The sequence below is a fragment of the Cuculus canorus genome, chromosome 7 (assembly GCF_017976375.1).
Source record: "Cuculus canorus isolate bCucCan1 chromosome 7, bCucCan1.pri, whole genome shotgun sequence".
NCBI classification, from domain to species: domain Eukaryota; kingdom Metazoa; phylum Chordata; class Aves; order Cuculiformes; family Cuculidae; genus Cuculus; species Cuculus canorus.
In genome coordinates, this window is record NC_071407.1 from 32596229 (window position 1) to 32620351 (window position 24123).

The 24123-nt window shown below is 39.8% G+C and overlaps 2 long non-coding RNA genes across 18 annotated transcripts in view; both read left to right on the forward strand.

The window, feature by feature from the left end:
* Positions 1–7708: 7708 nt before the first annotated feature.
* Positions 7709–9291, forward strand: LOC128852743 (uncharacterized). The gene is made up of 3 exons (XR_008450776.1): positions 7709–7873; positions 8027–8246; positions 9070–9291. It is a non-coding gene; the product is annotated as an uncharacterized LOC128852743 (long non-coding RNA).
* A 506-nt stretch (positions 9292–9797) lies between these two features.
* The window catches only part of LOC128852689 (uncharacterized), a 101668-nt gene continuing 87342 nt past the window's right edge, over positions 9798–24123 (forward strand). For 10 of the 17 annotated variants that reach the window (XR_008450665.1, XR_008450662.1, XR_008450666.1 and 7 more), the window contains exons 1-6: positions 9801–9915; positions 12448–12655; positions 13861–18446; positions 19053–19248; positions 21251–21335; positions 21624–21734. This is a non-coding gene — a long non-coding RNA (uncharacterized LOC128852689). Of the gene's footprint in view, positions 9916–12447; positions 12656–13860; positions 18447–19052; positions 19256–21250; positions 21336–21623; positions 21735–24123 lie in introns of all 17 variants that reach the window. The other 7 variants (XR_008450672.1, XR_008450673.1, XR_008450669.1 and 4 more) reach the window with 7 other exon arrangements.

A 24123-nucleotide genomic window follows, 5' to 3' on the forward strand; every position in this document is an offset into this window, starting at 1 on the left:
TGATTTTTTTTTGGTAGAGTCCTGAGTGTGCAAGTGGAAGCCCTAAGGAAGAAAGGTGCAAAGTGATCTGGCTGCTTATGGGGCTTTCTGAGGCTGGACATAGCTCTTTGGCTTATGAACATGTGCATCTCCTTTCACACTCCTAAAAGGCAGGAAGGGCTTTATGAACCTTTCCTTGCAGAGGCACTGACTTGGCCCAGGGCTGCTCCCTGCTGTTCAGTTGATTGAGGAAAACAGCACGTATTTACAAACAAAAGCTACAAGGACATTAACGAGGAGCTATTACAATGTGTATATTCCTAATATGCTGCAGATCATGAATTTCTTGCAATTTCTTGTTTTCTGATGAATGTTTGTAGCCTGAAGCAGAAGTAAAAAACTGATGTGGTGCATTCGTTGATCACGAGGCGTTTCTGTGCAATAAATCTGATCCAACAGTAAAAATACTAGAATCATAGAATAGTTTGGGTTGGAAGGGACCTTAAAGATCATCCAGTTCCAACCCTCCTGCCATGGGCAGGGACAGCCCACTAAATCAGGCTGCCCAAGGCTCCTCCAACCCAGCCTTGAACACCTCCAGGGACAGGGCGTAATATTGTCAGTCTTTCATAGGGATTACATCCCTTGAGCTGTGCCAACAATGCAAGACTCCGAGGGGGACTGGGCTCTATGGTGTCCCATGGGATGCTTGGCTTTGCTGTGCAGAGGGTGCACTCAGGGAGTATGAGGTCAGGAGCAGCTGGGAGGAGACCATGGCAGGAGGACCACAGGATTTGAGCATCAGTGGATTACAGTGGATTACAGATCTCCTCCAGTGATCACCACTGTCCGGCGAAGCTGACTTTCAGCGTAGATCCTGTTGCAGATTCAAACAAGAAGAGAAGTGTTGAAGGGAGAAAGACCTACCCAAACCTGGCCCCCACCCTGGTGAGTGCTGCAGGGACGGGCACCTTGTGTAGACCACCCTTACAGTAGACCTCTATGATCTGAGAGCTGAAGGCACTGCTCCTCAATTCCCCATCCATTCTCACTGAAATACTGCCCTGCTAACTGTGTTTTTCATCTGTCTTTTATGAATTGACGTTTTAGCATCCTGGAGTTCCTTGACCTTAACAAATGAAAAAGATGACTCCTCATTTTCACAGGTAATAATAAACAGGATTGGAGGCTGCAGCTCTGTGCACAGTTGTAGCAGAGTTTTGTGAAATCCAAGATGAGTACCGGTGCTTTAATTGGAGCAGACATAAACTGAAGTGTTTTTAATGCATATCAATATCGAGACTTCATGACGCTGGGCAGAACAGCTGTTAGACAGTGATTTGCCAAAATACCTACATTTAATTTGGACAGTTGGTGAACTGTAGTATTTGCCAAATCGTGAACAAGACAGACACTTATTCCAATTACGCAGTCGTATTTGCTCTACAGTAATCAGTTTGGGGTCAAACAGCTACAAAGTAGATAGAAAGTAAAGCACCGTGGCTAAGTGGCTTAAGCTGTGTTTCGTTCTGCTGCAGGACGTATTGAATGTAAGCACCAACAGAACAATGGTGCAAAATGTTAACATTGTTAAGACATGTTTATTCATGACTTTCAATGTGACAAATATCATATAATTGAAACAGTTGATGGGTCACCAAATTCATTCAAAGCATCTTGCCTTCAGAGTGCCTTTTCTACACAAATAGTTCACAGCAATTTAGAGTTGAGTAATAGGAATGAAGGAAAGGCAATTACTTTGGATAACTTAGCATTCATTTTTATTATTAACTGGTGGGGAGTGGTTAACAAATTATCATTTTTATTTTTTTTTTTTTGCATCAAGTGTGTAAGCCAGCATAGGCAGGACACAGGAAAAAAACACAAAACCATGGATGAAATGCAAAGTAAACTTAGTTTCATTACCTCATGAACTGAGGGATCCCTGAAGCAGCACCCGGGCGGAGGCACACAAGTGGGGACGTAAGCTCTGCAGAGCTCGATCTTGGCTAGAGAGTTACTGAACCTGCTGTTTTTACTTCTATATCAGGGATTTGCACAAGTGTAGTTTACTGCTGTGCTATGATCTTTCCCACAGCAGGGCAGGGATCACCAGCAGATTCCATAGGGTTCCTCTCAGTTTATCCCAGGCATATGTTATCTACACATGGATGTTCTACTTGTCAAGCGCACAAGGCTAAGCAACAATTAGTATGATATATGTGTTTTTCAACCCCCCAGCTGCAAGTCACTCGACTGTTTACATTCCTTGCTAGTCTTCCATTATTTTCCAATACCAGAGGTCCATCTTTGCTGGCACAATTTCTCTGGGCCCAAAGGGAAGGGGTGGGGCTGGGTGGTGGAACTAGACACTACTGTGCTGGCACTGGATCCATTGGAACCAATAACGGGAAAAATCATTGAGGAAAATCATTGGGAAACCCAGTGAGAGATCAGAGCAACAGCAGATAATTTTTTTTGAGGGGAGACCTCTTTCAAAATTCTTCCTTCTTCTCAGTAGCTCTCTCCCGTTCACTGGCATTTCGGCTTCCTCTACCCAGACAAACAATGTAGCTCATAAATGGGCCAAGATCTCTGATTTCTTGTGAATACCTGGCTTAGAGATAGCTGCCACTCATGCTCTCAGTAGGTTGCTATAAAGCTGCTTGCGGAGCAGAGGACTTGGCGATAGCATCAGAAGAAAGATTTTCCAAGTCCTTCGCAAATTTCTTACCTGAATCAAAATTTTCCTCAGGCTTGGGAGGAAGGGGCAAAGCGCTTTATTTTCCATAAGGATTTTTTTGTTCGGCTTTTACACCACAATTATAAAGTCAGATCTTTTTGGTGGTTTTGCTATGTTCTTCCTAATGAATTACAAGCATGCTGTGTTTGCAGGCTGCAAATTGCTAAATAAACTGACAGATAATAGAATTTAGTGCGTGTTTTTAATTTGATAGCACTGCCCACAGCGTTGCAAAATGTTATTGTGATAGAGTGCTTATAGCAGTGTGCTTCCATCATGTACTTTCATTTAGAGATTTCTAAGACAGCATTATTAGTGATAATATTATCCCAGTCTGTACCATAGCAGTCCATGCAATGCCTTCCTCCAAAGTGCTGATAATGGGCTGCACGTGATTTATTCTTGTGTTAAAATGATAGATGAGGTTTTAGACTCGTGAAAGCTGTAAATTTCTCTGTAAAATATACTAAGAAAATTAAACATTGATCTTATTTTTATGGGAGGAAAATATTTACTCAGACATTTATCTAAAGATAACAATATTAATTCCTTAGTGTCAGAGGAGTCTGCATGTTTTTTGTTTGTGTTTAATGAACATTCTTTGAGCATCTCTAAACTTTCACAGAAGATTTTTCACAGTGGTGTCAAACCTTTGTGAAATAGCTTGTTTTCACCATATAAGATTGGGAAGAATTTTTTTTTTAAAAAACTAAAAAATCCCGTCACTGGATATTCCACATCTACATCTGAAAGTGGGTTTTGAGAGGCCTCACTATGTCTTCATTACAAAAAGCTTGGCACGTGGCTAGATTTTTCTGAGGACAGCATCTTTCATAGATGTCCCTTGATCTGTGAGTAGCACGTCAGGTCCCTCAAATTTGGGGCTAAATAATAAAATTTAATACTGTAGTTGAAGAAAAACTTCATCTTTAACAGGTATGACTTGGTTTGGGATGAGCATGAGATAAAGACCGATTTGATTTTATCCTTGAATTGGGTAGATGGGATATATGTATTACTACAGATTCTGGAAAACACTTGGAGAACAATATCTTCTTAAATATAAAAAAATCACACAGCTTGATAGAAATACCTGAATTGAAAATTAGTGAAAAGTTATTTTCTGCTTCCAGTCCTTGTATTTGGAATAGCATTGAAACCTGCATGTAATGACCTGAAGCTGGAGAAATATCCACGTGCTTCCACATGTCCTTTCCGAGCTATGCACAAATTCTCCCTTATGTGGAGTAGGAGCCTCATCCATCCTCTTGTTCCAGAAAAATGGGACACGCTTTTCTCCTCTCTCCTTTATAAATAATCTTGTAATGAAGGGAAATAGAATGAGTGTCTGTCTTGAAAGACGCCAATGGCCAGTGGCAGCAGAGCCACGGTCACCCTGCCCGGTCCCATTATCAACCTATAGGCAAGAGTGCAGGAGGATGGGGACAAAGAAGTACAAAATCTTATCCCATACCCTACTCAGGGTTTTCTTCTCCCTGGGACAGGTGAAATTAAGTTTTCCTCTGGGCTTGGGGGATTATGGGGCAGATCGGGATGCTAAATTTGGAGGTGTGAGTGGGACTGTTTTGAGCATTGGAGATCCATGGTGCTGAGCGTAGCAGGCTGGGGAATAAAACCTTGCGTCAAGCCCAGTGTCAGAAGCATAAAAGGTATTGGTTTATGAAGGCATCTTTAAATAGAACGTAATACCTATAGATTGTGGGGTCAAAGGCTGGATGACAAGCAAAGAGGAAATATGAACATGTAATCTTATATAATCTTACAGTACTTCTTGCTTCAAAACTTAACCTGAGAGCACCTTGCTCTTCTAATTGTTCAAAAACTGTAAAAGTTGCAACAAGAATGAGCAGCTCAAGCAAAGGAATTAACATTTAAACCATTTGAGGATAAGTGCTACTGTGTCTCTCTAAAGTTTAAAACATTGACTTAAAATACCTTTAGTTTGGGTTCAGTGAAATGCGATGCTGAAGCTTGCTTGGAAAAAATAATGCTTATCATCTGTAAGAAGGCAGGAATTTATGGTTACAGAGCAGCTTGCTTTGTGCTTTAACTCATTTGGCAGGATTTAATGTAGCTCTCATAAATATGTTACTTGCTAAATAAAAGTCTTTATTAGTTAGTCAGCAGTGCAGGGCAGAAGCCCCAGGCTCGGTGGCACGGGGTATTCCCGCAGACACCTTCCTAAGTTTATCTTCCAATAACTGGATGAAGAGGGTGGAGGTGGCTAAAAGACGACCGTTAAGATAGAGTGGGAATTTTATGCTGTGCCTACTTAAGACTCACTTGTGTGTCACTTCATGGATGCAGGATTTTGTCAACCTTTTTGATGAACCTTGTGATTTTTTAATTTGGAGCCTCTTCACTCCTTTAATGAAAGTGCTACTAATTACGTCAGGTCAGGAAGCACATGCTGCTTTTAGGATTGTGTTGGCTGCCCATGGCCAAGCCCAGTAGGAGATGCTCTTGTCCAGGCAGTGCTCGTTGTATTGAGGCTCTCTCACAGTACGATACATTTTCCCCACAGCTGAGAAGCTCTGACAAAAGCTTCTGCTGCTGAGAGCACGTGCTGATAACATAAGAGGTGAGCTGCATGGCTCGTGATTTAGATGAAAGTTTCCCAAGAATAAACCCCGTTTAAAATCACTGCAGAATCTGACTCAACAAGTGCACATCAAGAGCTTCTTGAAGTCATTCTGCATAAAAGTGCCTCCTCCAGGGACAGACGAGGTGAAGCTGTGACTGGAGCGAGAGCGAGCAGGGTTTCATTTGCCTTAGCAGTAATGAGCTATCACTCTGTGCTCTGCTTCAAGCTTCCCTGGGACTAACCATGTGGAAGGGATCTATGTTTCCTTAAAGTGATTATAGTTGCAACAGTGACTGTAGAAAAATACTATTATATATCCTTACTGAGCAGACTTGCTCAGATGAGCGCTCCAGTCGTTTGGACTTAACTCAGTGTACTTTATTTTGCTTTTTTCTCTCCCGGTGTTTTATTCTGTAGGTTCTGCAAGGTATTTTATAGAGACTTGGTGAAGGAAGTAGAAGACGTGCACTTTCCAAAGGAACAGGTGATCTTTTAAAGCTTCTGGTCTCAACAATTCAATTAGAAAGATCCTTTGAAAAAAATTCATTTTAAGTATCTTAACACTACGGACAATCGAGGAGAACGGTCACTCTTGAAAATCCAGGTACAGTGGCTTTGTGTTTTTAATGAGAACTGTCCTGCTTGTCTTTGTGAGCTTCCAGCAAAGCTGGATGTTGGCACATTCCCATTTTGGTAAGATTTCAACAGCTGATGTGAAGACCAACAGTTAACTTCTTACCTGCTGAAGTAAAGTAATATTACTTTCCTGCAGGAAACATAGCAAGTTTCTGGATGGTGTTATGAGACGTCATGGCAAGAGATGGAAAAGATTATCAGCTCTGCCACGTTCCGCATAAAGATGAGTGGGTCTGGGTAGGATGTGGGGCTCTTGGAGGCATGGAGGACCAAGGGACCAAGACTTTGACATAGTGAAAGGGTGTGTGAGGGACCATATATCTCTCGTGAGTGCTGGATACAGGCTAGAGGCAGCCCAGCTCCAGCCATGGCTACTAAGGAGGAATAAAAACCTTTCAGGCCTTTTGGCAGCAGGCTGTCCTCTCGTCTTGAGCTCTCTCACACAGCACAAAGTGCAAGAAGGGTGGTCAAATGCTCCCTGGACTCCCTAGGGCCAAGCAGGGCTGGTTTTGAGGTGTTGCAAGCTGGGATTTTGTGATTGCTGGTGTTTGCTGGAAATCCTCAGCAAAAATGCAGCTAAACAGCTTTGTATGATACACAGCACACGGCAAAAAGTGCCAGGAGCTGGAGATAACAAGACACTTGGTTCTTCCCTGGTGTGGGAAAGGCCGGCATCTGCTGGAGGCAACTGGAGATCTCAGATCCCCACTACCAACAAGGCTCATGATTTGTATCTGCACACACTGACAGATCTACTGTATGCAATGATATTCATCAAAGTACTCCCTGAAATACAATCCAGGTGAAAAATACGTTTAAAGTTTGCTGAAACTCCTTTTTCTGCAAAACATTTATTTTCAGGCATGTCATAAAATTTCCTGTTCATTGCTATTTTTTCATCACACCTTCAATTTTAGCATGTTTCACGCCAGCTGCTTTGTTACAGAGAATGTTCTTGGATGCATTCAAATTGTGATCCAATGGATACCTGAAAAAGTCACCCTTCACTACAAATTACTGAGGGCTTTAAAACTGATTTTTCAGGATTGTAAGGAAATGTTTTCTATGAAAAGAATGTTGATATTTATATAAATGTCACCATGTCTATTATTAAACATTTATGAATCCATTGGCTGTATATGGCCACTGCATGGAAATTATGATGGTCTCACACTGGCCCAGGTAAGGAAGTGGTAGAGGTTTGTAAATTGGGGCTTTTCCATCCCTGCTGTGGATGTGGTGGTGTTGGATTTCTTCATGCTTCATTGATTTTTTTCTGTAGTTACAGAAAGCTCTGCCTGGAAGGTTTCTTCTTTCATTACTGTTTAACTGTGCACCTCTGCTGGAGTCATAAGTTGTTACTAAAAAGAGTGCAGGAGGCAAACACTTGAAAAATGTCTTTTAAGTTTATCCTTAGTATAGCTTTGTTTTGTCCATCTTCATGAAGTGAGCATCTCTGCCAGGCAGCCCTGTGCACTCTGGTCTTGGAGCAGTGCTGAAGAGAGTCCAGAGCTAGAAATAGGACTCAACAGCAAAATTTGCTCCCAGATTTTGACCCTGAGCTTATTTCTCTTTAGCAGTTCAAGGGCTTATTAGTTGGTTTCAATCCATCTCTATTTAGCTGAGAAAAAAAAAAAAAAGAAGGTGAGTTTAATTATAAGTCACCTGTTTCTCAGATAAGTCAGAAATTTTGTCAGATGTCATTTTTATTTCTTTCTAAAGGACATGTTCTTCGCCAGGTTGTAAACTCTTGACTTCTTATAAAGCTGGGAGGGTGCAGCTCCTGACTGAGTTCCCAGCACCTGCGGAGCTTGGCAGCGCCTTGGGACACTGTGAAGCTGCAGCAAATTACACCAGCTCAGTACTGGGACTCTTTGTATGCAGTCATCTTGGAAACTTCTCCTGACTTTGTAAGGAATATATTTATTTCTTTTTTTCTCTATTGAAGCAATTGTAAAAATTTGCCAGTGATGCTGCATGGAGAACATTTTACTGAAAGAAAAGATAACTTATTAATATTGCAGTGTATGAGCTATGTGGTTGAAGAATTTTTTATCTTACAGGAGAATATTTTGGTAACCAGCTATGCTGAAGTAAATTCAATTGACACAGTGCTCTTGGCTAAATGTGAGGTGGAGAAAGTCAGCAGTGTCAACTACAGAAACCTTTCAAGGCTGCAGAATCATTGCACTGTGCTCTATCATCTATCTCATCTTGGATCCATTTTCCTATTGCTCTAAAGGAAAGGAAGGAATATGGAAGGGGAGGTTGCAGTGCTTTGTGGTAAACGTCTCCTTATCAGGGCTGTTGCTCCAATACTTCTCAAAATCTAAGATTACTGTGATTCTAAGATGCTCCAGGGAGTCAGAACAATGACTTTATTGTCTAATTAAAATGGTTTATATTATAAGCAAACCTTGCTGTATTAATGGAAGGAGAAACAGAATGATGTACCGTATCACCTCTTTAAATTATTTTGTTTAGTGTCTGTGTTGAATGTTAAACATTATGTCATAAAATGTGTGGCTGTAGAGAATTCCAATAGCCTTGACATCAAGGTAAGAGAAAACTAGTAAAAGCATCCTAGTCTCTTTTATAACACAGCCCTGTGTAACCAGGGAACACTAAAGCTAAAATGACTTTTTGCCAATGATTGTCTTTTGGTTCTTTAAAGCAATATAGTCAGACCTCCGTAGACTTAATACGACCAGTTATGGGATTTACTAAATGCAAAACTTAATTCAATGTTCAGTTCTTTAGAATTTAAAATCAAAACTTGAGTATGTCATAAAAATTACAGTACTTCTGGTACTTATTAGTCTAAGAAAAAAAATTGTCTAATTCAATAGAATTCATGGACATTGATACTACATCGGGTTTATTGAAGAGACAAGGTGGTTTTATATATAAACCATGAAAAGGCTGCAACATCCAGCAAGTTATGCAAATTCAATTTTGTATAAAAAGGAGTCATATCTGCATTGCACGAAAACTTAGAAAGACTATCCCTTGCCGGATTTTAACTGTGAGGGTTATTGTGGCTTCACAGCGTTACAGATATATGCACAGTCAAATTGGATCCTGCTTTTCTTTGTTGTGTTGGCAGCACAGGCCCAATATGCCAACACATTATGGAAATGAAAACTGATAGGTTTTCAGCCCCCAGCAGAATTTGAAGCTTCGTTATGCCAAGCAATGAGTCTGTACCTAGCCTCATCATCTGCGGTGGAAGGGTCTGCAGTGCGCAGTCGATGTGTGGACATCCACGCGATGCAATTTGTTGTGTATATTCACTGGCAAGAAAACATGTTTTCCAAGACCAATTTGAAAGACGGTGAGTTCCTTATTGTGGCATTGGTGTTTGTGGATGAATTGTTGAATGAGCATGGGGTTCTCTCCTCACATCCTGTGGAAGGTGTCCACACTGTTGAAGTGAGGGTGGGAAACCATCTGAAGTGTTGGCTAGGTCAGAACTGATAGGTCCTCCGCAAACCACCCAAGATATACCCCCTTCTTCTCCCTCTCAAGAATTAGCTCTGTTGCAAGTTTGAGCAGCATAACAACAGGCTGTGCTTAAGTTAAATTTTCTCCTGTTTGATCAATGCTCTGCTTGAGGCCATCATTTTCACAGCACTGATAGCATGGCATTTCACAGCTCTATAAAGCACACTCGTGAGTGAGATGCAGTCCTCAGTCTTTTATCACGGCAACTCTGAAACAGGCTTTGTAGTACCCAGGCATCTTTTTGCTCGTGAAAAAAAAATCCCATAACATTTAAAAATGCCGTTGGCAGTGGCTGTAGCAGCTCAGATGCAATCTCTTACCCTCTTCCTAGCATCCTGCTGCTGGTGGCCGCTGAAATCTTTGTCCAACTGCTCCAGCAGACAGGAAGGGAATCTGTGGCCATCATCTCCCTTTGCTCGTCTGATACCAATATCTGCTCAGCTGCCAGGTAGGTTCAGATTCGTGCATTTGAAATGCAAGAAGAGAAAGCAAATATGCTGGAAAAATTACTGCTGTTATTGTGGAATCATTGTAGGTGGATCAAAAATGGATCTCGTCTCTGAAATTTGGTGGGCCAGCAAAGCTTTAGTGAGTCAAGGCAGCGGACCTCTCCTTTCCCCCCCTCAAACAGAGGCTTTTTGTGTTCTCAAACATTAAACCCCAAATGACAGATGAACAGGCAGGGATAGAAGTAATTAGAGTTATACAGGTTATTTTGTACTTTGGGGCAAAACGTACTTTGAAAATCCCATTATGTGAATTTTCATAAAAATTTTCAAAGTTACTAAACTTTGACAATGCTCTCTGTGCATTGAAAGCACTGAGATAGCAGTGAAACATTCCAAGATACTTTCAGAGATTTTCATGGAAATATTCACAAAAGATTGAAGAAAACATTTCTAAAAGTACCCATAATTCCAATAATATTCTCCTAATAAGTACATCTTCCTTGTAGCATCGTGCAGTCTTCTATGGAGAAAAAATGACATGTCATACCAATACCACTGCATGTTAAGGAAGAGGTTATAATATTTTGGAACTGAAAATAAAATTTTAAAAAATTGCATGAGGGTAAACCACTCATCTAAGGAAATTTCTATTAAAAATGCTGTTTCTAAACATAAACCCATGGTCTAAATGCATAACTAGTCATAACATTACATAAAACCAAGCATGGAGTATTTTACTTTAGTCGAGAGAAAATATTCCTGAGATTCCAATGAAGTATTCATAAAATATACTTAATAAATGTGCAGAAGAGTAAAGAGGAGAGAGAGAAAAATTCACTGATATTTAAGATTTGAATTTTAAATATCTCTTCTTTTAGAGAGCAATGACCACTTTTCATAATTATCTGAAAATCTCTGAGTCAGAACTTGACAACTCTGGTCCTTCTCCCCTGCTCCACTACAAAAATTTCCATGCTGTGTACTGGGATTTTGTAGCACAAGGCTGGTGGTGCTCCTGAAGCCCTCTTGGGAGATTGTCTTCTTAATAAATACTGCTGAGAAAATGTAAAAATTAATTAACTGAAAAAAGGGCTTTTTCCTGCTATGCCTTGTTCCCTTAATTGTCTTTTTTTTTGCCTTGCATATAACAGTAGAGATGTGCTGCATCTCCTGAAGTGGTTTCGTTGTATGAGTGCCATTCATGAAAGCAGATGGTGAAATGGAGATTGGGGCAGTCCCGGTTGCAGCAAAGGCCCACACAATCACATCTACTTGTTCTTAAGAACTCATGCAGACAGTCCTTTTCCAAAAACAAATTAATATTTATCTACCATGTGGCAGGTCCTATGTACGTGAGAGACCATCTTTTGTGCTTGAGAGGCCGTAAGCTCCTGGGTAACGTCGTTGTGCAGCTGAAGGTGGCTTCAGGTCCTTGACTGCTGGGGGACACTGGTGTTGGAGTCCTGCCCTGGTGGTCATGTGTCCTGTTCTCCTGTTCCTCAGGTCAATCCAGCACCCAGTACAGCACATGACTGCCCCATTCACCCTTTGACAAGAGAGCTGATGCAGGAAACACGGGAAATAATATTGCAGAAAATAATTCTCCAGCTAAATTTAACGCAGACTTGCTGCTCCTCTCTTCCATACTGATGTAGGTCTATTCCTTTGGCACTAGGAGGAGAACTAGTTTTTTTTTATCATAGCATTAAACTCAAACCCCGGTCAGGTACAAATGGAAAGATATCTGCATCCAGCACCCTCCTATGCAGGACATCAAACTCAACCTCTGCATAAAGGTCAAAGAAAATATTTTTTTGGATGTGTTTCTGTCTTCCTCAACCTATGGAAATTTCAGAGTATTTCTGAAATTTGTGTTTTAGCCCAGTGCACGTAGTTTTACAATAATTTGGTCCTCGGGAAGAGAGCTGCTGAGTTCCATGTCTTTGATGCCCAGGACTGCTGTATATGGAAGCTCTTCTGCACTTCTGTAGGTGTCAGCTGAGCAGATCTACTTTGAGCATATAGAATAGGGCACACAAGGAATAATGAGCCTTTTTAACCTTGACACTTAAATCTGAGCCTAAAAGTATCTGAAGAAATCCTTGTCTGCAGTTTAAAACATCCTTAAAAAGAGCAGTGATATTCTTAATACTTTCTCCTTGCAAAGATATAGATTCACGCTTTTCCCTTAAAAATTCACCTGAGATTCCTGGGCATGTAGTTGTGCTGATTATGAAGATGTTTGGGATCTTATTGGTTTCCATTTTCAATGATTTTTTTTCAATGTAAATGTTGGATTTATAGTCTCCGGTCTGACTCTGTGTAAAGGGAATAATAATCACGTACTAACATTTTTTTGCTTTACAGCTTAACGTAAATCTTTATTAGAGTTTGTAAGTAGCAAAATAACCTTTGGCACGAGGCACTTAGGAGGTGATGTAAAACCCTCCTGAAGCCAAGGGGAAGGCTGCAGCTGGGTTCAGCAGACAACTTGCCAGGCTCTTCGGTGTCCCTTGATTCTCTCTTCGCAGACATTGGTCATCCATCACTTTATTTAAATTCCATTTTCTCATTATGAACTTGCTTCTGGTTCAGCCTTGTTCATCCGGATAGTCAGTGGGAGAAAAAAGAAAATCTGGTACACCAAGAAACTGGGAAAAGTTCTGTGAAGAACTTTTCTGTGAAGCCTCACCAGGAGTGAGGCTGGTTTAACTCGTCCTTTAGCACGAAGACTATAAGGTAAAATGCTGTTGTGGATACCTACCTTTAATATGTTGTGTTGTATGCATGTTACATAGCAGGTTAGATTATTTATCGGTCCTACGATTGTGTAAGAATAAGTATATAATCTATAATGGTCTGTAAATTTGTTGTAGTTCAGCACTCCTGCATCTATATTTCATTTCTTAAAAAAGAGCTTTTCAGCCTTGTTTGATGAATTGGCAAAAGCTCTGGGGGTTTTGGCAACCAACCCTTGCTGAGATTCCCAGCCTTGTAGCTAATTTGAATATAAGTTAGCATAATTATTAAAGGAAATAACAAACTAATTATTTTTTAAAGTAGTTTCATTCTTTGCCAGCAGATTTTCATTTGCTTTGCAAATTCTTCCATGAATTTTCTCAACATGTTCATAATCTGTTCATTAAAGATGCTTTTGCGCTGAAGATAATGTCCAATAAATTTCAAAGGAAAAGAGTGGTAATTTGCTTAGAGAAATAAGTATATCAATTTGGATATTTCCGTGGATTTCCAACGAAATGTGTTTGCAAAACAGCTTTATGGCGAAGTTAAGTGACTTTGTAAACTGTCTAGCAGTGAAAAGTTTTTTCTGGCAGCTTTGAGAGATGGATAGGCCTTTGCTGGCATTTGGGGTTGTGTCAGATTTGTTCTCACCTGGTAATTACTGAGAGAGCACAGCTCATGACCATCATATTGATTCATCACTTGACCCTTGAACGATGATTTCTCAGCCTGTGCTAAGAGGTAGTGTTCTCATTAGCTAGCAAATTGTAGAACCCTTTTTGCTGATTTCTTTGCTATTGGTATTTCCATTTAAAAAAAAAATAAAAAAAAGAAAAAATTAATTCCTATAAAGCAAATGTATCTAAGATATATAAAACATCTTAAAAGTTTTGGCAGTTCCTAAGATGTTAAGGAATATTCTCCCTTTATTTCTTCTTGGTACTCTAAGTTTTGCGTTGTATGTTGTATTGAGAAAGAAAAGGAAGGGTTCAAGAGGATGCAATTCTTTCTTAGCTGTGGTGTCTCGCTCACTTGAAGCAATACTGAGATTTTTGCCCATTCAGTATTGGTTGAATAAATTCAGATTCATCTGGACTAACTTCCTCGGTCTTTTTAATTAAAAGGAAAGTGAAGCTTCTGGTAAGACTGAAAAACATCCTCAGATCTGTGTGTTTGACTATAATATTCTTGTGTTCTTACAGCTGATAGAAATGTGTGAAGGGAACTTTCCTTGCTCCAAGATAGGAGTTTTTTTTAAGAATTATAACTCGCCTTTTCTGAGAACTTGGTGGGAGCTGGAGGTCAGATGTGAGTAGTCTGCTGAGGTCCAGGCAATGGGGATTTTGAAAGGCTTTTTCTCCTCAGCATTCCGGGAGTGGATGAGAAGAAGTCTCCCCATGGAAAGTTTAGGTTTTGGCAAAACACAACCGAGGAACATTTTAAATTCTTACCTGAGGTACATGGGTACAGCAAAGAGAAAATCCAAAAGATTTAAGAAAGAAAGACAAAAAGCTTAATAGCAAACATCAGAGGAGAACTACTTTTTGGTAGTAGGGGATGTGGGAGGTGAATTACATTGGCAGCAGTCTGCAGGACAAATTCACATGAATGCATGGGCCGTTTTCCTCTGCTCATGGTCAAATATAGTGAAAGCGATTCCCACTGCTTTAAAGCAAACAAACTGACAAAACTGAGTATTGTTCATGTGAAAGGCAGATCCTACCAGGAGACACAATACAGAGAAGGAGCATGGTGCAACAGCAGTGAAATCCAAGCAAACAAAATTTAGAGTGAAAGGGACGTACTCATGTGTGATGGGGTGAAGAAAAGGAAGGTCTAAGAAAAAGCTAAACTCTTGTACAACACACCCTGGGGAAATGTTCTTGGAGACCCGTGTTTAAAACTAGAAGTAACAAGGAAAAGTGCTCCAAGAACATAACCATCACTGATACTGAGGCCAAAGGCTGCCTAGAGGGCACTTCCCATTGCTGTTCCCATCCCATTTCTGTAGCTCTCTGCAGTGGTTTCAGAAAGAGCTGCTTTGCTCTCAAACTGGTTGAACAGGTGAAAATATTTATTGCCTTGGAGTTTCTCTTCTGTGTTGTATTTTTTTCTTGATTAAGACACTGATAGCCCATATGAGATAGCTATTTTACTGCAGTCAGCACTATAACGTTCTAATCAGATGTATTTAAACTGAATCCTGTGCTTTGCATTGAGGGTTTTCTTAGAAAACAGAGCACAACTTTATTATACTGCATTGTAGAATAATGTATTTAACACAGAATCTCCAATCAATGGGATATAGATTTTGTGGTTTTGTCTCTTGCTCTGTATTTCATACTCACACTGCACATGCTTAGTGTTGGGTTTGACTCTGTTCCGAATATCAGATATAGTTGTTTAAAATTCACAGAGCTGCACAGGTTTCACACTTGCCTGTGAATAGCTGGTTGCTATTAAAAGTACGTTCGTGGTGAAACAGTTCTCTGGTGTCTTAAAGCTGCCAGAAACCATTAGTGCCTGCTGTTGTGTGATAGTGGTAATGTTGGAAATGTCATTTTATGATGTCTATCACCTTAAAGACAATGCAGTCTGTCTATTTTTTGTTCTCGTGCTTTGATGTTATTCAAATATATTTATTTTAAATACTTATAAATGTCAGTGGCTGCCGTTAGTAATCTATTTCAGATGTCGCATTGAAAGGTAAAAGCTCCCACCCCCAGGACATTTGGGAGGGTGGAAATAAAGTCTCATAATGAAGGCGAATTGGGGACAGTAAGGAAGCAAGGGAACACCTGAGGCAAAGTTGTGTGTGCATGTAATTAGATTAACTTTTAGGGCTTGATTAATTTTAGAGCTGTTCCCAAACTGAGGAAGGAGAAAACTGGGGTAAACAAAAATAAATAGCAAAGTATAACTGAAAACAGTACTTGATTTAATTACCATAAGACATATTTCCTGCTGGAAAATAACATAATTAGTGGTATATTGAACTTAAACCTCTTCTATGGTAGTTATTAAATTCCATGACATTTCAGCTTGATTAACTTTTTAACAGATATGACTCGAGGCTTTTACAGTAAACCTTCTGAGGTGGATGGGATATCTGATGACCTACACTGCCGACAGTCCCAATTATTCAAACTGAAGAAAATGTGTTGTAAAACCTCATTAGCAGAAAGGAAACTGATAGACTTATTGCCTGATTTTTCTCCTGTTTTGGTATTGGGTGAGATGAAATGAGGAGTTGTAAAAGAAAGCATCCTCCTGCCCCAGCGAGTAGAGCAACAAGGGGTTTTCTCAACTCCAGCATTACCTCTGCCTTGATGATGCTATTTTACAGGAGTTAATTATGCGTTTTGTATAGGATATTTATTTACAGGGGGTTATTCTGTTTGCGAGAGCACTCCAGCTGCATTTGGGAGTCCCTTTTCCTGTGCCTCCACTAACCTATAGCTGTTCAGCGTAATGGACAGAGTTGTACAGCAGCTTCTCTCCATTTGATAAGAATGACAGCCTTGGGCATAATAAAGGGAATGAGGCTTCATGTAGGTAGAGATTAATTAGTTGCATTTCTCAGGAAAATAGTAATAGAAAACCTTATTTCATGTCACAGCGCCTCAAAAGTGCTTCCCCAGTCCTGTGCACTCTCCAAAGAGCTGCCTCCTGATATGAGGTTTTTGTGCTGAGATCCTGGAAAGAACAACCCAGTGTTACCATTGCCATTCGCACGGGCAATTGGGGATTTGAGGTGAACATGTAGTTTAAAGCAGAAGAGCCTCTCCTCGTGTTGTTTATCAAGCTCGAAGCACATGGGCTGGAAGAATCGGATACACAACTGTTAATATTTTCCTCCTTGATGTTGGAAATATTATTTATTTATATATTTTAAATGAAATTAGTTCAAAGCCATGTTATCTCCCCATTGCCCATTCTGATCTCTGATTGTATGTAGTTCCTAGGTTAGAGGAAACCAATATAATAATGTAAAAATTATTCCTAAAATACTAAGACCGTGGTATTATTTTATGGATCTATTTCAGGGTTTTTTTTTGATCTTGACTTGTACCTCTGCTGCACAAACCCACTTGGTGTAATGGCTGTAAATAACTGCTGTTGAAGTAAAGTGTCCTGACTCTGTTACATTTGGCCATTGCAGGTCTGGACCATCATCCTGTTGGAATCCAACTGCAGGGCACGTGCTTACCACCACAGATGCCCAAGTGCTCCCAGGTCCAAAGCTGTGCATTTCCAAAGTTTTATCCATTTATAAGGCTTCACAAGAATAAAAGATGAAAATGTATCTATAACCTGAGAGCCTTTCCTGGGAAATAAGTACAAACCATGGCATTTATATCAAATATTTGGACAATGTGTATACAGTTTTCTTTGGATGGGATGTTGTTCCTTGATTCTTTAGGAGTTTTCTCTGCAAGGGGTCACAGACATTAATCTAATCAGTTCTAACTGTTAGTTGCCTTACCACACAGTACATAGGGAAAACTAAAATAATCCAGGTAAAAAAGTTAATTTTTGAAAAATGTTTACAAAATAGTGAACCTTAATGGGAAACAAACCCAAAGAAATAAAGCTCCGAACCAAAGTGAAATTGGCTGAGTTAATGAATAATGATCAGGGAGACGATGACATTTGTATCAAATTGCTCTGTGCTCCAAAATATGAGAATGAATATAATGAAAGATTAATGGAATTTGCTTTTGTCTTTCTGTAAAGAAGAAAAAAAAGGCTACTTAAACCAGTGGCGTGATTGGTATGCATATGAAGACACAAAGGTTATGAAAATATGGCACAATCTCCCCAATTCTCTGATTTAATTAAGATAAGCCTCTAAAGAAAAGAATTAAAAGGGATGCTTGTGGTAACGGTGATTGATAAACTCACGTGCCATTTCTTGAAGGTGCAAAACAGCAGCAGTAATGAATGACTGCTCAATACCACCAAATGTCAGATAGGAGCAGCTGAAATCAGTTTGGAGGAAAAAAGGGACATCAATTTTACCAAATCTGTGAGAATAGCAGTTGAATAGTGTAAGTGGAAGACCTCATACTTTACAAGGATGCACTGGGGCTGAGCTCTCCAGAGATTTTTGACTGACCTCACAGTACAAACAGAGGACTTTTCCTGACAGTATTTTTTTGTTTAGGTTGTTCCTGAGAGATGGAAGTTTGTCTCAGCAGCCCTATCACTGATATCTGTAGAGAATATAAAAAAAGATAAATTGCCATACTTTAAACCAGATCCTCAGATAACACAGTAATCCTGGGTATGTCAATGGCTTTTCTTGCCATGAGAGCCCTTTTCCCAGTTGGATTAATACGAAGGCTTCAATGGGGAAAAAGTATGTGGCAAGGCACTTTCCAAGCTGTTCTCACTCCATTCTTTGCTGAGGGTTTTGCCAAATTCTGTAGGCTGCTCTAAAAATTTCCTTAACTGCTTAGAAATCCTTTGCTGCCATTGGATGGGGATAAAAGTGTAACTTTTAAATAAAAAACTAAGATAAAGCAATTCATTGTTCTCCATTTAAAGTACAGTATGTTCACATTAGCTCCCACCGGAGCACACATTTAGGCCCCCGTTTGCAGTAGATTCTTATACTAGAAATATAGTTCCTGACAGCTTGAGGCTTTGTCATCGCAAGATGCACTGGGTCTTCTTTTTAGGGCTCAGCCTTACACATCAGTTTCCTGCATCAAATGGAAATTGTCCATAATTAAGGACCTTCCTGAACCTGCTCTGGACCATCCCTGTGAGTCAGGGAGCAGAGGTGAGCACACTTGTTTGTTTGTGTTTAGTTTTTCTTCTAATAAGAAAATCCTAGAATTGTTCGCTTCTAGCAACTCTTTTTCCTTTTAAATTTGTTCTATTAAATCGGTCATTTCTCACTATTGATATCTTATTGCCAGTCTGAACCGCTGAGAGATAATCTAACACTAATGTGCTAATTAGTCTTACTGCTGCAGTATCTCGGACACAGGCTGAAGAGTTTGGAGATAATTAGTATTTAACCAATTAAGTTTGTTGCAAATTCATGAACACAGCTCTTAGATTTGTTGTGGTTTTTTTTTCCTGGCAAATTCAGACTGAATACAGTAATTAAGCAGCATTTTTAAAAGGCAGCAGAGGAGGTGGTCAAAGAGAATTTTTTTTCCCTATTTTAACATCCTTGGGATTTCACCTTTCCCTCCCAGCTGTCTCCCCAGCTCCCTCTGATTTCTCATTAGACTTTGTTAGATCACAGTTGTTAGATTATGGCTCTGACCTCAAGTAGCCACACAGTATTTGTTTCCACATATCCTTCATGTAAAAATTTAGAAAAAATAGTGAATGATGATACAGATCAATGTGGTTTTCCTTCCTTTTTTTCTTGTAGACTGTGGCCCTATCCCGGTCGAGCAATGCCCATGGTTGCCATGGGTTGGCTCCTCCATGACAAAACATAAAGGCGTTCACCTTTCTTGAAGAAGGAAATGGTTAACAAATGATCTGTGAGTGTCCAAGGAGGAAAAAGCTTTTGTGGCTGAACTATCCCATTTGTGTTTCTGAAGACAGAGCTCTTGTATGAGAAGGTATAAGGTTAATGTTTGTCTTGATTACTAATTGATGTACTAATTGCTACCGATTTTTTTTTATACAAATTGCATAACCATCAAGCGAATGTTAACTTCTTGTCTAGCGACAATTCCTAGCACCTGACACAGTGGCTTACTCTTAGGGTTGCCTGGATGATCTGTTTTTGAGATGGGTTTGAGTGTGAAATGAAAATTCAAACTGCGATTGGGGACCTCAGGATTCTCCCACTCATGAAAGAGGGGGACAGGGCTCTTCTGAAGGTCAATGTCAGCTATATATAATCATACAGGCTGCTCAAGGCCCATCCAACCTGGCCTTGAACCTCCAGGGATGGGGCAGCCACAGCTTCCCTGGGCAACCTGTGCCCCTATATGGGAGTGCTTTCTGATGGTACCGGTTTTGAGGGAGATGTTATACCTCATATATGCATCAAAAGGTTTGATTTGATGATCAGTTATGATCCTACGAAAAGAATTCTTGAACTATTGGTTTCTTCTGTATGAAGAATTTTCTTTCCTGGTTTCTTAACTCATTATTTTTGTTATCTTCATTTTGGATTTTACCTTTGAGCTCTTGACTCACAAACTACGATGGTTATGCTAACCTAGTAACAACGCTTTAAAGACTGCGAGAAAGGAGAGGGTCTTGTCCAGTGACTCATTGGAGTCAATCAGACCAGATGTACTGAGACACAACACCTGGGAGCTGAGGGAGCAAACTGGGGAGCACTGGGATCAGCAGTAGTGGGTAGAGCTCTGTGTTGCTTGGAGCATATAGAACCTTTTACCTTGGTTGATGCTGCAGGAACTGTGGCAACTGTGCTTATAAATTAGCCTAAGAAAAAAAAAATAATGACCGTGTTTATGAAAATCTAAATATTTATAAAAATACATATTTCAGAGAAAATGACTGATGTGAAGTTATGAAGGAATCCATGGCCAGCTCAGTCAAACTACTCTGTTCAAGGCTGTGCATTTTTTAAGTGTCCCGTCTGAAGGACTGCAGAAGGAAGCCCAAGGCAGATGCTTTTTCTTTTTGTGCTGGTGAATCACCTTGTTTCTGCAGAAACTGCACTGGTTTATCTCTCGTGAGAGCAAAATACTCTCTCATCTCCTACTCCACTTGCTGTAAACTCCTTTTCTGCATGCAAGCTGAGGGATGAATACCAAGAGACTGCTCTAATTAAGATATGCCAGAGCAAAGTTAATTTTCAGGGTTTCTTTCAGATACTGACAGGAACATATGAGAATTATTACACAGGGTAATTGACTTCTATTTAATGTGGTACTTGTTTACAAACAGCCAGTCAAAGGTACCAATGTAAGCAATGAAGATATCGTTCAGAAATATTATCACTAATTCTTGTAATAAGTAATATTGAGCACATTAATATTTACACTTCTATAAGTTTGGTTAAGGGGAGATGTTGAACTCACTATGTTTTCTTTCTGCACAATGAATGGGCTGTAAATGACTTAAGAATTTGAAGCAACAAAGTATTTGCGTATTTTACTGTTCTTCAGCCCTACTGTATGTTTCTATTTATTCTAATTTTATACAAACATATTGTTCTCTATATTTTCTACAGAAAATACTGCTGGTTGGGGCAGCACTGGGTTCCTTCACCCTGCATGAAATATTACAGGGAAAATAGCAAAAAAATGTTTTGCAATTCAGAGAATGATGTAAATATACTGGCAGCAAAGAGCGCTTAATAGAAATATTTCATACTGGGAATTTACAGTTTTTCCTTAACCAGGTTTTATACATTTAAATATAGTTTAGAAATCACAGATTTTCTTTAACTTTATTGATTTGGGAATATTTAATGGGTAATGCTCACAACATAGAGATGCTCTCAGAAATATTCACAGCTTCTCCGGGTGATCACACTGGGAATAAAAGAATGCTGAGGAGAAAAGATGGAAAAACTATAGAATATATATGAATTTTCCTTGGTCCTGTCAGGGCTTTTATTATAATTTTATTATTTTATAGATGCTGGAAAAGCTGATCCTCTCACTGAGATGGACAAGTTAGCAACTTAAGAGGAAATTTGCTTCTATCGTGAAGGATAAATGTGGTAATTCTTTCTGAGAGGTTGGAAATTACTGGGGAATGATGAGCAACTATAATTGACTGGAAGCTAAATATGTCTATTGAGAAACGTGTGCCATGCCACTCAAAGTGTGGGCCTGGAGGAGGGGAAAGCCACAGCTCCTGCCTTGCCCTGGTCCAGCCCTGCTCCCCATGGCAGGGAAGAGGATGGCCTGAGAGGGGTTGATGGAAAGATGCTCTTTGCCGCAGTTTGCATTGCTTCCAGACTCTGTACCTGAAGGTATTTCTCAAATTTATTTGGTTTTTTTCATAGAACAAAATCCTATGATGGATAACTGCAATTTGTGGAGCTGAGGTTGTCCAAGATGAGGAGGAAGCTGCGGTGAATACTTGATGTGACCCTCTGCAGCTTCCACAAGAACAGGTCAGCCCCAAATAAGTATGTTACTCCTCCCATGTTTATCATTCACAAGCAAAATCTAGATAAACTGTTACTGGATTTAAAAAGTCAGGCTCCAGTGAAGCTGGGAGTTTGCTTCTGAGGCAGATGATGGGAAAGAGAAACCTTATCATGCATGTGACACAAATGTTTCTGCCTTCTAAGCAAGAGACAACCGAAGCTATAAATTTTGTAGACAAGAAAAGAACCCTGGCAAGCTATTTGTAATCAAAATATACTAGAGATATATTTTTTAAAAAATAATCTACCATTTGTTCGTATACTTTTTCTGAGTGACCTGTATTAATTTTTCCTACAGTACTGAATAATTAATTCTCACTGAGAAAGCTGGAATTACACATTGCAACCTTCAAGAATCAGCGCAATCTGAAATGAACCCTCTACTATTTATCCTGTATTTATTTCTTATTTTAGTGTTCAAGTAATGCAGTGGATAATTCAAAAGAATATGTGATCGAATGCAGCTTTTGAGCAAAGAAGGCAGTCAGGGATAACAGCTCCTCTGCTGAAATAACCCTTTGTGATTTGTTTCCCAGGCCTTTTCCTTTAATTCTAATTTTAAATTGACTCTGAGCTATAAAAAAGTACCAACCTTATCTGCTTTGTGCTTGTACAGAAATCCACATTTTTAAAGTGTTCTAGAAACATTAATTAATCCATTATTACTACGTATATCACTGGGTGAAACTAGGCAGAATAAGTGGCTTATGCCCAAGCTGCGGCATGCCATGCACAGACCCTCATCTTCATGGTGTGGTGTCTGTTGGACTGGGTTAGAATCTGTAATTTCCAGCTTCTTCAGGGAGAAAGGTGCTGTTGGAAAAAAAAGAAGTAACAGAGTTCATGAAGGGACTATTTCAGTCTGGTGCTTCCGGTGGTTAAGGTGAAAAAGTGCCCCCTTTAACAGGAACTCATAATGTGCCGCACTTCTCCTTCAAAATTAAAAACATCAGGGCTCAAGCTGCCAGTCCTTCGTGGGCATCAGATCGCTGAAGGCTGAGGGTAGGTCTCGCCCAAAACCCTGAACTGAGCAGTGTGGAATGTTAAGTATAAATGGATTAAAGATTTTATGTGGTTATTTAGGGTTTTACAAGGTGGCAGTTGAAGCAAACTCTGAGCTTTTTTATAAAGGAGAAAACAGTGAGTTAGAGCAGAGCAAAAGAACGTGAAATTACAAGCCCTCTATATTTGCCTTTTTTCTGTGTCAAAAGCCCTCTGGCACCTGCAGCACCGGCATCCTGTCCACAGAAACCTCACCCGATGAATACAATGTTCCATCAGGAAGATGCTGGCACTTTCCAAATGTTGGTACAGACAAGGATGTCACAAAAATTGTATTTCTGACACAAGTTTGTGTAACATGCCAATACTGAACAAAGATGTTCTGTCAAAATCAAATCCTTGTCGAGTTTGTACGTAATTTTCCCTGTGCACTCTCTCTCTCGTTTGTTGGGGCATCACTTTAGCGTGGTGACATGTGGCTGTCACTCCAGTGAGCAAAGAGTGTTCCATAAAGTCTGAGCTCTCCATGGGGTGCGGCATTGGTCTTGTCGCATTCCTGCGTATCAGGGTTAGGATCTGATATGTCATCCTAATAGCATAGCACAAACATGTATCATAGCTGGATTGAAGTGTCTGGTAGGAAAAGGAAAGCAGTGATACTGGGAACACGGTAACTGTGTAAAGAGCATAAGAAAAACGCATTATTTTTCTAATAATATCTAAGTGAAGTAAGAGTAGAAGTGGAAATGCCTTTCGTCTCAAATGGAAAAACATATCCTTTTCTCATGAATGTACCTTTTTGTCCTTCACTTCCTTCTTGGCTACTTCTAGTGTTTTTTTGTGATGATGATTCAGGAAAGCATGTATGTGTAGACTGCCTTAAACATGGTTTAAAATTCAACCAAATGGTGAAGCAGAGCCTGTACATTCCAGGGCAATTTTAAATGCCCTCTCTTGAGGGCTTGATTCTGTGACCACCTGAGGGACACTATTTTTTTGTAAGAGGGAATAAAATCATAATGCTAAAAATTACTGCACATCAGAGCTGTTCAAATGACTGCGGGTGAAGTTCATGTCAGCAGTTACTCACCTGTTATTTCCAAGAGCTTGCAAGCTGGGTACAAAAATCATCTCTACGATGAACCTTTCAAATATCCGTCCAAACAAATTTCTTAGCTATGCAAATTAGAAATAAAGAGAAACTATATCATAGAGGTGCCAGAAGTATTTGAAAGTAACTATTTCAGAGCAATTTCATCAACTTAATTTGACCATGCATAAACACTACTGGGATCTGGTGTAGTACGTGGAGCTGTTAGCATGTGGTATAGAAATGTAAACTGCTTATATC